The sequence below is a fragment of the Neovison vison genome, chromosome 4, assembly GCF_020171115.1.
Source record: "Neovison vison isolate M4711 chromosome 4, ASM_NN_V1, whole genome shotgun sequence".
Taxonomy (NCBI): Eukaryota; Metazoa; Chordata; class Mammalia; order Carnivora; family Mustelidae; genus Neogale; species Neogale vison.
In genome coordinates this window covers 146,932,993-146,947,038 of record NC_058094.1, presented here as the reverse complement: position 1 = coordinate 146,947,038, position 14,046 = coordinate 146,932,993, and the positions used below count along the sequence as shown (strand labels likewise).

General features: G+C 33.6%; 1 protein-coding gene across 4 annotated transcripts in view; it reads left to right on the top strand.

Moving 5' to 3' along the window:
• Window positions 1-14,046, top strand: part of MAGI2 (membrane associated guanylate kinase, WW and PDZ domain containing 2) — a 1,353,147-nt gene that overhangs the window by 897,675 nt on the left and 441,426 nt on the right. The gene's annotated exons all lie outside the window — the stretch shown is intronic.

Genomic DNA, 14,046 nt, shown 5'->3' with positions numbered 1-14,046 from the left:
CTTTAAATTTAGTAAATTACATACATGAAGTCTGTTAGAGATGATACTTGTAATTTTTAAAGATACTGAGTTTCATGTGAAAAGAACACTTAAAATTTAGCTAAAATGATAAATAACATACTCTCCTTGTGATTATTTGACCACAGTCCAGCCTTTACCTCCTCAGGCTACTAGAGTCCCATTCACAGGCACCTATCTATGAGAAGCTCTTAAAGGTAGAGAAAGTGATGAGGAGAGTTCAACTTTTAAAGAAGTTTCTGAAAAGTCAACTTTGTAAAATGTCTCTAATTCTGAAAGTCCTTTGATTTTAACAAAGTTCTGACTTTCTCAGATAATATTTTGCTAATGTTCATTTTCATAAGTTCACAAGCCAGTTATATACTGAGTTAAATTTTAAAAAAATTTTAGTGTACCATTTATATGTACATATTGGAATGCATAAATATCCAGTTTTTAATCACTATCTACATTAAATTTTATATTCATAACTATATCTCTATGCCTTCTGTATAATAGCATGACTGCATGTGGTTGGATCCCATAAAATTATTATGTGACCTGGACTTTTGAACACCATTAGGTTATATATTTCATTGACACCAAGTGCTGCAGATTGTAGTCTGTTATAAATTAAAATGGCCTGATCTGCTACGTATGGAAGTTACAATTTACTTTTGCCACAGATGTAAAACCTTAGTATATCCTAATTAAAATGAATTTAACGATTTGCAGTGCTATGACATATTGAACTTCTCAGCTGTCTTATTCTTTTCATTAGAAAAAGCTATTAAAATCAAATTTTAAAATTCTGGGAGTGTTATAGGCATAAGACATAGCATAACTTTAATATTCCAGTGTTACCAGTTTCTCCCACATCTGCTCTTGTCTGTCTTCTCAGGACGGTAGGTACCTAAAATATGATGCCAGTGTTTGGGAAGTGCACATCACTGACGAAAAACGAGTCCTAGAATACAGTCTTGTAGTTCAGAATGATTTCTAACCAGTCAATTACTATCTGTCTTCCTTTTCTACAAAATAAATAACTCCTAGATTTTATTCCACATATTATTGGAATGTTTTACAGTGGAAAATAACATCTAGTTAGTTAGAATAATATTATTCCAGACACATATTTTGAGTTTTCTTGCCAAGAAAATTGCTTTCAGGTAATAGTGTTACTTCTGTTGTATTTTCCTTTAAAACATAGGTTAAAATTGCATATTTAATCATCTGTTAATGGATTGCTGTTAAGCTCGCCAATTAAGTCAGGCGTCTTTATACATTCGGCTCAGGCCAAACAAAGTAGAGTAATTTTCTGAATGCTGGAATGTGTGTGAAATGTGTATAAAAAATTATACAGGCTCCAGATGATAAGATCTTTCTTAGGCAAAGATTTGTCCTCCTTCTGCCCGAGAGAGAGAGTGGAGGCTAATTCCTTAATCCAGTCTGGAGTTGAGCCAATAGGAGGTTGGGCTGAGTTTTGATAAGACCCAGTTTATCTCTGGTTTGTTTCTGTGCTTAGGCTGTTTGCCTAGGGTTTTCAACCAAGAGCCCATTTGCAGGTTAGCAAGCATCTTCTATAATGGGTCAGGTTGCCTATATTTTAGGCTTTGTGGGTTATCCACTCTCTTTGTAAGTTCTCACTATGAAAAAGCAGGCAAAATCAATACATTACTAAAGGGCATGGATAGATTTTGATAAATTTTGTTTATGAACAGAGAATTTGAGTTTCATATACGCTCGGCATTTTAATATTAAAATACTACTCTTGATTTTTTTTGGGGGGGGCGACCATTTAAAAGTATATAAATTGGTCTTCATTTCTGGACCATACAGAAAATAGAGACAGGCTGGACTTGGTCCACAGGACAATCAAGGCCCAGTGTGTTCATGTGGGGCCTTCCTCTTGGCAGGTCTTGAATGCCAATATTTTAAAAATATTTTTTCTTCTTAGTATTGTAAGACTGCCAAAAATCTGTGATGCATTTCAGGGGTTTTGGCTTAGCTTTTTGCCTCTAGACCTTGCAGCTTCTGAATCTGACAAATGTCATCATGCGATAATGGGTTGTGTGTTTAAGATCTCTGAAGTCTATATTTTGTCACTGTGGTCCCTCAAGACTCCTCAACTTTGTGCTGGCTTCCCTAACCTCCAGTGGAGGCCAAGTCTGGGTTCTTCCCACAGCCGACAATCCATAAAAGCAGCTGCAAATTCTTCCCTTACCTCTTCAGGGTTTTCTACTGTTTAGAATCCTAGACCTGTGGTTTCAGCAGTGCTCTGATCCTTTTAAGCTGTTCATTTTTCATTTTGTATAGATTTTCTTTGTGTTCTCAGAGCTTATAAGCTTCTCGTTCCATCCTACCTGGAAGCAAAAGTTTTATGCCGTACTTTTAGAAAGCATTTTAGACCTTATTGGGTTGCATACCATGAATTCTGGATTATTACCATAATTAATAGTTTAATCTCTCAAAATGGAATTCCATGATGTTGTATATGTGTGCAATTACGAGTTTACATAGGTCCCTGTGGATGTGGATGCAGACATGGATACATGTTGCAAACGTGGCATCTGTGGTTCTGTTAACATAGGTGTGAAAAGTTAATTCCTTGATCAACTATGAAAAGAAGAAGCTGACTGAAAGAGAGATGGAAGGGAGGTATCTACTGATCTAAGTTATTCTTGGGTTAGAGGAAAAACTAGCAAATGTTTTCTTATTGTTATCAAGGGGGATGTGGGAATATAGACAGCTCTATACAAATACATATTGAACAGCTCTCTATTGACATGACAGCAACCATTTTGATTTCTTACCTGCTACTAAACATAAAAGTGTACTTCCTTCTCTCACCATACACTTGAAAATACTGAAGTCACTACATTCTGTGCATTTGTCATCTCTCTGTGTTTTTAGAGTTTCAGCACCAGTCGACATCACAGAAAAAAGTCTCCACCTACTACTGGATTCTAATATTAGTATTTGGGGGAGTGCCATTTAGCAAGCCAAGATAGTCTTTTACAAAACACCACAGAAATCCCAGTTAACTGTTGAACGGTTTGGAGGCAAGATCTGTGAACTGCGTATGAGACATCATCATATTTGTCCTCGGCCCTCAGAATCAATACCACAGGCTTTCTCCTGACAACTTTGCGATCACACACATCCCAGTGATGACACATCCCCCAAGAATCTCTGAACTAGGGTTAACATCAAAAGTGATTCTCAGGTCATGATCTTATGAGTCATGAGATTGAGCCCTGGGAAGGACTCTGCACTCACGGAGAGGAGTCTGAGATGGTCTCCGTCTGCCCACTCACTGACACTCTCTCTCTCTCTCATAGATAAATAAATCTTTTTAAAAAAATGACTCAAGCCTTGTAGGACCATTCTTTTCTTAAAGTTGAAATGTAATTCAACTATCACGGTTAGGAGTAGAGATTGTGTGAAATTTGGAGCTGTGAAAAGCTCTAATCCAAACACAAACCTGCGGGCTCTTGGGCAAGGTGCTTAATTTCTAAGAGCCTAGGTTTTCTTACCTGTAAAATGGAAAGCATATCTGTTTCATGCAGATTTAATTTCACATAGAAGAGGGACAGTGCTTGTGATGCCACAGGCTCTGAATAATTGCTCCTTTCTTTTCCTTTCTGTGTGTTCTGAGCCAACAAATTAGCCTCATAGAAGACAAAGGGAGGAATTCAGAATGGTTGGCCTACCTTAAAGGACTGGAATTATTCTAGAGTGTCCTGGAGAGATGGAAATGAAAAAACCCACATAGGCTAAAATTATCTGCCTCCCTAATTCCAACCTAATATTGATAGATTGGAGGTTGTTGCCCTCCATTCTGTTACAATGGCTCTGAATTCTCACAAAGTTGTAATCACAGCTGTGCGAACTAGGTGGGCTCATTTCTAGATTCTATGTCTTTGAGTTATAAGGGAGTTTTCTCATGGTACTGTAAAAAAAATTACATAATCTTAACGTGTTTACCTACATGAGAACTGCATTTTCCTTGACATTTAAAGCGTTGAGCTATTACTTTGTCTTTTAAAGAAAATGGTGTCCAAAGTACACATAAATGAAGACAGCATAGGCTGTATTTTGTAATATTTATTAAGTGTTTTTTTTTTTTTTCCAAGAGAAGGAGGTTTATCTTTCTAAAATAATAGAAAACACTAATTAGTTTTAGGTCATTTCTCTTTTTTTGTCATTTCTTTTTTTCTTAATTCTTTTTCAAGGTTTTATTTACGTTTCAATTAGTTAACATACAGTGTAATATTAGTGTCAGCTGTACAATATAGTGATTCATCACTTACATACTGTGCTCATCACAAATGCCCTCCTTAATCCCCTCCCCTCCTTCCCCTCCTCCTCCAATCCCCTCCCCTCCAGCAACCCTCAGTTTGTTCTCTATAGTTATGAGTCTGTTTTCTGGTTTGCCTTTCTCTCCCCCCCTCCACCATGTTCATGGGTTTTTGTTTCTTAAATTCCACATATGAGTGAAATCACAAAGTATTTGTCGTTCTCTAACTGCCTTATTTCACTTAGCATTATACTCTCTTGCTCCATCCATGTTGTTGCAAATGGCAAGATTTCATTCTTTTTTGTGGCTGATATATTCTATTGAATATATATATTATATAATAGAAATATATAGAATATATATAGAATATATAATGTATAGAGAATATATCAGCCACAAAATATATAATAGAAATATATATATGATAGAATATATCATATATAGAATATATATATATATATATATAGAATAGGATAGTATGTGTGTTTGCATGTGTGTTTGTGTGTGTATGTGTGTGTGTATATACACACACACATACATATATATATATACACACACACACATTCACCAGTCAGTGGACATTTGGGCCCTTTCTATAATTTGGCTATTGTTGAGAATGCTACTATAAACATTGGGATGCATGTATCACTTTGAATCAGTGTTTTTGTATTGTTTGGATAAATACCTAGTAGTGTAATTGCCAGATCATAGAGTAGTTCTACTTTTAACTTTTTGAGGGAAATCCATGCTGTTTTCCACAGTGTTACACCAGTTTGCATTCCCACTAACAGTGTAGAAGGGTTCCTCTTTCTCCGCATCCTCACCAACATCTGTTGTTTCCTGTGTTGTTAATTTTAGCCATTCTTACAGGTGTGAAATGATATCTTATTACAGTTTTGATTTGTATTTCCCTGATGATGAGTGGTGTGTATCATTTTTTTGTGTGTCTCTTAGCCATCTGTATGTAGTTTTATGTCATTTCTTAAGTGAATTTCTTAACTGCCATGCAGATCAGGAAATACATACTTTTATTTTCAGAGTTCACATTCTATTCCTAGAGTGCATAATTTATTTCTTTTTAGAATAGGGGCTTTGGCCTATTGTCTCATTAAATTTGTATCGATAATTAGTGATTCTAATTTCTCAAGAAAAAATATGACCAAATCAGTTTCACCTTTGAATATATGTTTTCCTAATCTAATAAACCTGATGAGATTATGTTTGTAAAGCACCTTGAAATTTTTCCATTAGGAAGAATTCAGTGAAACACACTTGAAGGGCACCTGGTGGCTTAGTTGGTCAAGTGTCTGCCTTTGGCTCTGGTCATGACCTCGGGGTCCTGAGATCAAGTCCCTCACCTGGCTCCCTGCTTAGTGAGGAGTCTGCTTCTCCCTCTCCCTCAGCCCCTTACCTCCCACTCATGTACTCACATGCTCTCTCTCTCTCTCAAATAAATGAATAAAATCTTAAAACAAACAAACAAACAAACCAGACTCTAAAGATACTATTCAAGTACAAGACTTTAAAATTGAATCCCTATCTTTAAATATTACGAACTAACTAATTTGGATGTTATTTTTTGTTTCTGTACTGATATTTAGGGTGTTTTATAAAAAATTGTTTAAAATATCTTAATATAAACTGTTCTTATTTTGCTAACTGGTGATTATTCATATTAGTCATGATTTTTTTTAGCAGCACTTTGAGGTATGCTTTATCCAATGATATAGTAACCATTCCAATATTTTCAGCTTAGGAGTACTATGAAATACCAACACTTTAGGAATATAAATCTTTTGTGGAGGAAATAATAAAATCAAACGCAATTAAATTATATACCATAGATATTCCACTGCTTTACGCCAATACCAAATTGTGCTGTTTATTGCTGGCATCTGTCCTGATTGGTCCCAGTCTACTCTGATTGGTTAGTGTTCAGATCATGAAAATAGTTAAGTATTTTGAATATCATTTTTGTACTAATAATTTATTTCTCTCTTCTACCCACAGTCTTCATCATGGCTATAAAATAGTACCTATGTAGGGATTTTAAAAATTCTGTCCTTTTATTCTTGATTTCTCAAGCTCCTTTTATGCTTAGGAATGAGTTATGTCTTGTGTTCATTGTTTAATGCATACAAGTTTGAAAATAATATGGATGTCATCAAATCTGCTTGCTGTGCCTATATAGTAGCAAAATAATTTCAAAATATTTCAAATGTGACTTTCAGGATTTTTTATTTCAAAATATTTATAAATTCATGGGAAATTACAAAAGCAAGTATGGGGAGGGTCCAAATACCTTTAACAAAGACCCAATATTAACATCTTACACAAATATGATACTATATAAAAATCAGAAAATTGACATTAGTACAATCCACAGAATTTATTTTACCAGTTATATAAGTACTGGTATGTGTGCATATGTGTGTGCATATATCATATATGTCACATATGTAGTTACATGTGACCATGGCCACAATCAAGAGTCATAACTCTGCCATCCCACAAGACTCTCTCATGCTACTGCTTTATGTGCATATCCATCCCCTTTCACTGCACAGTCCCTAACCCTTAACAACCACTAATCTGTTCTCCATGTCAGTGTCTTTGTTATTTCAAAAATGTTCTATAAATGGAATTATATAGTGTGTAAACTTTGGAGATTGACTTTTTTCACTCAAGTTAATTACACTGAAACACATTCAAGTGTGTGTATCAAGAGTTGGCTACTTTTTATGTACCACTGTTTAAGCATTTACCCATTTAGGACATCTAGGTTGATTTCAGCTTTTAGTTAATATGAAAAAAGCTGCCACAAACATTTGTATACAGGTTTTTGCATGAACATAGGTCTCTTATCTGGGATAAAAGTGCAGGAATGTAATTACTAGATTTTTGGGAAAGTACATTTTTAGTTTTAGAATAAATAGCTGAACTATTTTCCAGAGTGTTTATATTCTTTTATTTCCCAACCAGCAATGAGCCAGTTTCTCTATATCCTTGCCAACATTTGGTGTTAGGACTTTATTTTTCATGTTGGTTATTTTGATAGGTGTATGATGATATCGAATTGTGGTTTTAATTTGTATTTCCCTAATGGCTAATGATATTGAACATCTTTTCATGTAGTTATTTGTCATCTATGCATACTGCTTGGTAGTATGTCTGATAATGTCTTTTGCCCAATTTTTAATTAGATTATTTTTTAAAATTCAGTTTTGAGGGTTATTTATATATTCTGCATATAATAAGTTCCTTTATCAGTTAATAAACATTGTCCCCAGGCTACAGTTTTTACTTTTATCCTCTTAACAGGGTTTCCTGCAGAGAAAATGTTTTTAATTTTGATGAAATCAAATTTATCAATTTACCAAATTTATCAATTTTTCCTTTTGTGAAACATGCTTTGAGTATCAAGTCTAAAAGCTCTTCCCTCAGCCCTAGATGCCAAAGATATTCTCATTTTTTCCCCTAAATTGTGTACTTCAACATTTGACCTGTAGGTCTGTGATCTATTTTGAAATAATTTTTGTATAAAGTGTTAGATCTAGGTTGAGGCTTTTAAATTATTATTATAATAAACAATGGATGCCCACTTACTCTAGCACATTTTGGTGAAAAAGCTGTCCTTCCTCCACTAAATTATGTGTGTGATTTTGCCATGTCATTTGGGTTCCATTGATCTATGTGTCTATCTGTGCACCAGAACCATCCTGTTTAGATTACTATAGCTGTATCTTAAGCCTTGATATTGAGTAGACAGGTATTGCCTACCTTATTTTTAAAAATATATAGATAGAAGCTTTAGTTAATCAGAAAGATGTAATAATCCTAAATTCATATGCATCTGATAACATACCTTCAAGTTATATATAAAGGAAAAAATTACAAATCTGAAAAGAGAATTTGAAAAATTCATGGAGAGTATTACTTCGTGTACCTCTCACTACTCAATGTATTAAACAGAAAAAAGAAGAAAAATTTGAGTAGCAAATAGTAATCTTGATTCAAAAGCCACAAATAGACACCACACTTAGATGGAAAATATAATTTTCAAACACACAGAGTACTTTACAGACATTGAGTACATGGTAATCTGTAGAGCAAGCCTCAACAAATTTCAAAGTTGACATTCCTACTTTACAGAAAACTTAAATTATATAACAATAAAAAGATAACTAAAATACTGTCCATGCTTAGGAATATAAAAACACATTTTAACGTGTATTTTTCCAAATTTATTGAGATATAATTGATATATTAAATTATGTAAGTTTAAGATAAACAGCATTATCATTTGATACTCATATATATGATGAAATGACCAACACAGTAAGCTTAGTTAACACATCCAACAACTCACATAATTACCTTGTGTGGGGGGTAAGAACATTTGAAATTTAGTCTCTTAGCAACCTTCAACTGTAATTTATAATACTACTAACTATAATCACCATGCCATACATTTTATCTCCAGAGCTAATTTAGCTTATAACTGGAAGTCTATACCTTTTGACCAACATCTCCTCATTTCTTCCATTGCTTCGTCTTCCATTCTACTGTTGTTTCTATGAGGTTGCTGGAGAGGGACTTCTAGATTTCATATATGAGGTCATCCAGTTTTAGACCCTCAAGGTCCGTTCCTGTTGTCACAAATGGCAGGATTTCCTTCTTATAGCTGAAAAATATGCCATTGTATATGTATATTACATTGTTTTTATCCATTCATCCACTGATGAACACATAGATTGTTTCCATTTGTTGGCTATTTTGAATAAAGCCGCAAGGAAGATGGGGAGGGGCAGATATCTCTTCCAGTAGCTATTCAGTTTACTTCAGATATATAGTCAGAAGTAGAATTGCTAGATCATATGGTAATTCTATTTTTAATTTTTTGAGGAGCCTCCATATGTTTTCCATAGTGGCTGTACCAATTTATATCCCTAGCAACAGTGCCCAAAGGTTCTCTTTTTTCTACATCTTTGCCAACACTTGATATCTTACATATTTTTGGTAGTTGTCATTCTAACAGGTATGAGATGTTATATCCTTGAGGTTCAGATATAATTCCTTATGATTATGTCATCTTTGGAAAAAAATGTGTATTCAAATCCTTTGCCCATTTTTTAACTGACTTTTTTTTCTTTTTTACTCAAGTTATATGAGTTTCTTATATATTTTGGGATTTTTAACTCCTTTCAGATAAATGGTGTGAAATAGTTTATCCATTGTATAGATTGCCTTTTAAAATTTTTGTTTATTGTTCATTTTGCTATTTAGAAGCTTTTCAGCTTGGTATAGTCCCATTTGTTTTTATTTTATTTTATTATATTGCTTGTGTTTTGGTGTCAAATCCAAAAAATCATTGCTAAGATCAATGTCAAGAAGTTTTTTCCTATGTTTTCTTCTAGTGATTTTTGGTCTCAGATCCTACACGTAAGTCTTTTAATAAATTTGAAGTTCATTTTTGTTGTCAAAAATGTTATCAAAGGGTCCTATTTAATTTTTCTGCCTATGACTATTCGGGTATCTCACCATCACTTGTTGAAGAAAGTATACACCTCCCATTAAGTATTCTTAGCTCTCTTATTAAATGTTAGTTGACTGTAAGTGCATGGGTTTATTTATGGACTCTTGATTCTATCCCATTTGTCTGTGTTTCTCTTTTTATGCCAGTTCCACACCATTTTGATTACTTTAGCTTTGTAATATAGTTTGAAATCAGTAAATATGATGCCTTGCCTTTTTTCTTTTTCTCTCTGGATTGCTTTTGCTATTCAGGGTCTTTATGTTTTCATATGAGATTTAGGATTGTATTTTTATTATGTGAAAATTGCTACTGGAAGTTTGATAGCAATTACATTGAGTCCATAGATATATCGCTTTGAGTAGCATGGACATTTTTGTAATACTAGCTGTTCCAGTACATATACACACAACATGTTTCCATTTATATGTGTCTTCTTAAGTTTTTTTCTTTGAGTCTTATATTTTCAGTATACAGAACTTTGATCTCCTTGAATTTATTCTTTAGAATTTCTTTACTTTTTATTCTGTGGTAAATGGGATCATTTCTTTATCTCTTTTTCAGATAATTCATTGTTATTTCTGTATCCTGCAACTTTATAGAATTGCTTATTACTTCTGACAATTTTTTGGTATAGTCTTTTTAGGGTTTTCTATATATAAGATTATACCATCTGAAAACAGATAAAATTTTTACTTCTTTTATGATTCGAATGCCTTTCATTTATTTTCTTCCCCTAATCTCTTTGGCTAGAACCCCTATTACTATGTTAAATAAAGTGGTAAGAATGGGCACCTTTGTCTTACTCTTGATCTTAGAGGAAAGATTTTCAGCCTTTCATCCTTGAGTAGCTCTGGGCTTGTCAATATTGCTTTTATTATGTTGAGGTACATTTATTTCTTCTATGCAAAAAGTTGTTAAGACTTTTTATCATGAAAGAATGTTGAATTTTTTCCATTTTTTTGTTGAGATGGTTGAGATGACCATATGATTTTTTTCTTTAATTTCATTAATATAGTGTGTCATACTTACTGATTTACATATGTTGAAAAACTTCTTGACATTGATCTTAGCAATGATTTTTTGGATTTGACACCAAAACACAAGCAATATAATAAAATAAAAACAAATGGGACTATACCAAGCTGAAAAGCTTCTAAATAGCAAAGTGCCATCTTTGCATCCCAGTGGCAGATCTCACTTGGTCAGAGTTTATGGTTCTTTAATGTGCAATTGAGTTCAATTTGCTAGTATTTGTTTGAGAAATTTTCCATCTATATTTATCAGGGATGTTATTAATTTTCTTGTAATTTTCTTGCAATTTTCTTTGTCTGCTTTGGTATCAGGATAATGCTGGCTTCATAAAATGCCTTTAGGAGTATACGCTCCTCTTCAGTTTTTTGAAAGCGTTATAGAAGGATTGGCATTAATTTTTCTTCAGTTGTTTGGTAGAATTCACCGGTGAGACCATCTAGTCCTGGGCTTTTCTTTGTTAAAAAGTCTTTTTTATGATAATATTTTTATGAAAATTGCAGTATTTTTTAATGACTATTTGTTGAATTATTTCTGGGGCATCTATAGTGGAAGGAAAAAGTAAGCCCATGCTATCTTCTCTGGGAACAGATGTCTAAATACTACATTTGATACTAAATGATAACAATGATTTAAGTTTTATTTTACTATACACTCTTTCTTTTCCATCTACTAACACTTTGTAAGGTAGGTAGAGATTTTTAACTCCCACTTTTTCAGTTAATGTTGCATTAAGTGAAATAAGGCATTCCAAAATTTTAAGGGCCTTGTCTAATAAATGTAAATTTTAAAATGAGGGTGAATCCAGGTCACACAAGTTTGAGATAGATCTCAATGTTTTGTCCATCATGCGACATCACAATGTTTTAGCTGGAGACACTAAGCCCTTAAATTTTTGTTAAAAAAACTGGTTTAAAATGTTTTTACTTCACAATTTTGTATTTTAAAAAATGAAAGAGAACTTTTTCATATATTTGTAATATTTTCTCTGGGATATCAAATTTATAAATAGACCAATCTATACAATTTTAGGATTGAATAATTTAATTGTCATTTGGTTTATGTTCTTAAATTAGCTGAGTGAATTTAGCTTTCTGAAGGATGTTTTTAAATAAGTATTGATGTGGGGCGCCTGGGTGGCTAATTGGGTTAGGCCTCTGCCTTCGGCTCAGGTCATGATCCCAGGGTCCTGGGATCGAGCCCTGCATGGGGCCTTGCTGAGCAGAGAGCCTGCTTCCACCTCTCTCTTTGCCTGTCTCTGCCTACTTGTGAGCACGCTCTCTCTCTCTCTGTGTATCAAATAAATAAAATCTTTAAAAAATAAATAAATAATAAATAAATAAGTATTGAGGTATATTTTGTGTTTCTCAATTTAAAAAATGAATAAGCTTTTGTTGATTTTTACGCCATCACAGTTTCTAAATATCTTCACTGCAGTCCACATAATGTTGGAACAATTTCTTTAAGAACTAAAATAGGGATATCTGTCAGTCATATTGTGAGACACAGTGTTATGTGTCCCTCAGTGGTTAGATCTGTTCAACAATGCAGAAAGCAAACAGGAAGGTGAAGCTATGATCTGCATATTACAGACAAATTCTTCAAGAAGTAGGAGATGTAGATCCAGATCATCAACCCAAAGCCAAGCAATGAGCATTAACTATGGCATGTAGTTGGGGGGAGGAGGGAGAAGGTCTAATTTTAGTTGCTGAGGTGACATGATTTGATTTCCCTCTTGGTACATGTAATTTAAAGATTTCCTAAATTGTATGCATTACAAAACAGTGTATTCCAAAACAGATGATTATTTGAAAAGCACTTTTTTTTTTTTACTAATTCAAATGAAATATGAGTTCTTACAATATAATCCAGTGTATGATTGTGGCCAAACCACCAAGCATCTCAAAGTGCCTGGTATAATACATGTTCAGTGAGACCACTCACACAGCTATAGTTAAGGGCCTATCCATGTTACTATTAAAAACTCATGTCTTTAAGAAATTATATTTCTAAGAGGTTAAGATTTTATGTGCTCTTTGTAGAAGCAACTTGGATTTAAAAAGTTGCCTTAGACATAAAGGGGCAAACACTGTTTGATGCTCTGATACCAAAACTGTGTAAGAAACCCAAATAGATTTAGAACCATTATTTCCAAGGTACCACTTCAAATCAGCAATTAAAATCAGTAGGAAATTTTATTGACTGTATTTGTTCTTGAACTCCTTACTAGTAACTAATAAATCATAGAGATTGTATTGCCATCACTTTTTTGACCCATAAAATTATACTCAACAATTTCATTTTGGTTTCCCAATATTTGCTTTCATTTAAAAAAAAAAAGTCTTATCTCTCTTCTTCCACATTATCTTTTCAGTTTTCTAACGTATCTTTTATCTTTGGCTCTTACTTATTTGCTTAACCTAAATCTTCTCTTTGAGGTTGTTTTATTCACTCCTTCAGTGCTGTGAGTCTACCCAAAAAAGTGGCCCTTTCCCTTTGATTCTGGTACTCAATTATTGTATATCATTAGTCATTTTATTCCTTTTAACATGGATTATATACCTGCAAACAAAGCAGGTCAATCCATTTGTCCATATGACAAATATTTGTTGTATATCTGCACTGCTTATAGAGTTGAACTATGCCCTGTGGAAAAAGAGTAAATAAATGCAACCTGTTCTTCAAAAAGCAATATAATTGACAAGATAATATAGTCAGCTCTCCAAAATAATGAGGAAAGTTTAATAATGGTGTGAAGAATCATCTATCACACAAGAGGAAAATGAAAGACATCTGACCATGAACAGGAGTGTTCAAAGAAGGCTTGTTTTCAAAGATGTGGAATTGGAGCAGAATTTCATTTTATTTATTTTTTTTACAAGATTTTATTTTTAAGTAATTTCTGCACTCAACATTGGGCTCAAACTGATCTCAACCCTGAGATCAAGAGTCACCTGCTCTACTGACTGAGCCAGCCAGGTGCACCAAGAATTTTGAAGATGATTTGGATTTATAGTCACCTTTCAATGTTCAGCTTCTGCTGAATTATTTCATTGGGTGACCTTCTCTTTCTAGTCTACTCCTTCTCCCTAGGTGTTGCTCCTTTCTCATCTATATGCTGATGCCTCAATTTTTCCTTTCAACCCTGACTAATTCTGCCTGATATTATTAATATGCACAAGTG